The following is a 2,885-nucleotide window of genomic DNA, read 5'->3' as shown; positions in this document are numbered from 1 at the left end:
AGCATATACACCCGATAGCAAAAATCTCTCTCCAAAAATAAATTTAACCATCTGCTGCTCCCTGTTTATTAATACTTTTTAATTTGTCCAGAGAGAAAGAGAAAGTGAGAAAACAAGCCAAGTCCAGAACTCAAACTGCAGTCAGCCATGTGGGAGTCCAGTGCCTCAACCACCATGCCACCTGCTGGTCCTGAGAACATTATTAAAGTCACATTCTGGGTCACTAGTTGGCATGGATCTTACACGGCCACCTGTGTGGTTCAATCTCAGACTAGGTGGCTTAAAAAAAAATACGCTGCGGGGGAACAGCAGTGGCATGGTGGTTAAGGTGCTGGACACTCCCACATGGCTGACCACGGTTCAAGTCCTGGGCCTGGCGGCTTGCTTTCTCATTTTCCCTCTCTCTCTGTGTCTCTCTCTGATCAAATTAAAATAAAAAATGAATGAATAAATAAATTTTAAAAAATGTGCTCCCCTTTATAAAAATAAAAAAACAAAAAAACTGGGCTTGCGTGTGCATAGGTGCCCCAAATCCCAAAAGAATGGAGGAAAAGGGATTACAGTGTGACTTTCCCCACAGGGCAGGGGAGTGCTTTCTCACTTTACCTACCTCTCACTCCAGTAAGTATCCTATAGCAAAAAATCTTAAAACTCACATTCATAAGCAAAAAAAGATTTAAATAATAAAACAGAGGAAAGCATTGGAGATTATCTTTGTGACCTAGATGTGGCCTTTATAAGCAAGACTCCAAAAACACAAACCATAAAGTGAAAAAAATAGGATGAAAGTAATCATATGAAAATTTGGATTTTCTTTTTTAAAGAATTATTTTATTTAATTTTCTTTATTTACTTATTATTTTTAATCTGACCAGAGAGGGACAGAGCAAACGAGAGAGAGAAAGGAGAGAAAGTAAGAAAACAAGCCGCCAGGTCCAGGGCTCGAACCGTGGTCAGCCATGTGGGAGTCCACAGTCCTTAACCACCACGACACCTGGTGGCCTGGAAATTAGGACTTTTTAAAAAGAATTATTTTATGACATAATTTTATTTACTATTATTATACTTTAAATTTTTGCTATAGGGCATGCATGCTCAACAGAAAGAGCGAGAAAAAGCAAGCTGCCAGGACAGGACTCAAACTGTGGTCAGCCATGTGGGAGTCGGTGCCTTAACAACCACACAACCTGCTTGCCCCAAAACTTGACTTTAAAAAATCAATCAAGTGTGGGACCAGCAGTTAGCATAATGGCTATCACTAGTTGGCATGGATCTTACACGGCCACCTGTGTGGTTCAATCTCAGACTAGGTGGCTTAAAAAAAAAATACGCTGCGGGGGAACAGCAGTGGCATGGTGGTTAAGGGGCTGGACACTCCCACATGGCTGACCACGGTTCAAGTCCTGGGCCTGGCGGCTTGCTTTCTCATTTTCCCTCTCTCTCTGTGTCTGGCGAGTGCATGCGCCCTATGGCAAAAATCTCTCCAAAAATAATAATGATAATAATAATAAAGTGTGCTCACTTCGGCAGGACATGTACTAAAACTGGAACAATACAGAGAAAATTAGCATGGCCCCTGCACAAGAATGACATGCAAATTTGTGAAGCATTTCATATTTAATAAAAAAAAAGAATCAAGCACTCCTGGTGCTGCCTGTGTGCTCCTTGGTGAGGACCTGGTACCTCTTTTGGGAAACAGCAGCTGAGGAGACTCTGGTGCTTGACACACCCGAGGAAAAGCCCAAGGAAGGAGACAAGGCAGAGAACAACGATCACATTAATTTGAATGTTGTAGGACAGGATGGTTCTGTGGTGCAGTTTAAGATTAAAAGGCGGGGACCAGTAGTTAGCATAATGGCTATGTCACTGGACTCCCATGTAGTCGACCGCAGTTCGAGTCCTGGACTCAGTGGCTTAAACTCATGCCGGGCGCGTGTGCCCGCCTGCCCAAGATCCTGAGAGAAGAATGGAGAAGAAGGGATTGAAGTGTGGCCATCCCCCCTGGGGGGGGGGACTTCTCGCTTTCTGTCTCTCTGTCTCTCTCTCTCTCTCAGACAGAAAGCGAGAAGTCCCCCCCCCCAGGGGGGATGGCTACACCACAGTCCCTTCTCCTCCATTCTTCTCTCGGGATCTTGGACACGCACGCACACGCACCCGGCATGAGTTTTAAGCCACCAGGAACGGGGCTCAAACTGTGGTCGACTACATGGGAGTCCAGCGACATAGCCATTACGTTAACTGCTGGTCCCACACTTGATTGATTTTTTAAAGTCAAGTTTTGGGGCAAGCAGGTTGTGTGGTTGTTAAGACACCGACTCCCACATGGCTGACCACGGTTCAAGTCCTGGGCCTGGCGGCTTGCTTTCTCATTTTCCCTCTCTCTCTGTGTCTGGCGAGTGCATGCGCCCTATGGCAAAAATCTCTCCAAAAATAATAATGATAATAATAATAAAGTGTGCTCACTTCGGCAGGACATGTACTAAAACTGGAACAATACAGAGAAAATTAGCATGGCCCCTGCACAAGAATGACATGCAAATTTGTGAAGCATTTCATATTTAATAAAAAAAAAGAATCAAGCACTCCTGGTGCTGCCTGTGTGCTCATTTGGTGAGGACCTGGTACCTCTTTTGGGAAACAGCAGCTGAGGAGACTCCGGTGCTTGACACACCCAAGGAAAAGCCCAAGGAAGGAGACAAGAAGAGAACAACGATCACATTAATTTGAATGTTGTAGGACAGGATGGTTCTGTGGTGCAGTTTAAGGTTAAAAGGCGGGGACCAGTAGTTAGCATAATGGCTATGTCACTGGACTCCCATGTAGTTGACCGCGGTTCATGTCCTGGACCCGGTGGCTTAAACTCACGCTAGGCGCGTGTGCGTGTG

General features: G+C 45.0%; 1 protein-coding gene and 2 non-coding genes across 3 annotated transcripts in view; 2 read left to right on the top strand and 1 right to left on the bottom strand.

Annotated features, from left to right (window-relative positions):
- PMF1 (polyamine modulated factor 1) overlaps positions 1-2,885 on the bottom strand; it is a 37,578-nt gene that overhangs the window by 24,601 nt on the left and 10,092 nt on the right. The window lies entirely within an intron of this gene.
- Positions 1,515-1,621, top strand: LOC114009032 (U6 spliceosomal RNA). Its single transcript, XR_003550512.1, has one exon. It is a non-coding gene; the product is annotated as a U6 spliceosomal RNA (small nuclear RNA).
- On the top strand, positions 2,456-2,562 carry LOC114009031 (U6 spliceosomal RNA). The gene has a single exon (XR_003550511.1). It is a non-coding gene; the product is annotated as a U6 spliceosomal RNA (small nuclear RNA).

This window comes from Tupaia chinensis, unplaced genomic scaffold (assembly GCF_000334495.1).
Source record: "Tupaia chinensis unplaced genomic scaffold, TupChi_1.0 Scaffold000438_1, whole genome shotgun sequence".
Taxonomy (NCBI): Eukaryota; Metazoa; Chordata; class Mammalia; order Scandentia; family Tupaiidae; genus Tupaia; species Tupaia belangeri.
Note: the sequence above shows the minus strand (reverse complement) of the source record. Positions and strands in the feature narration are given on the sequence as shown.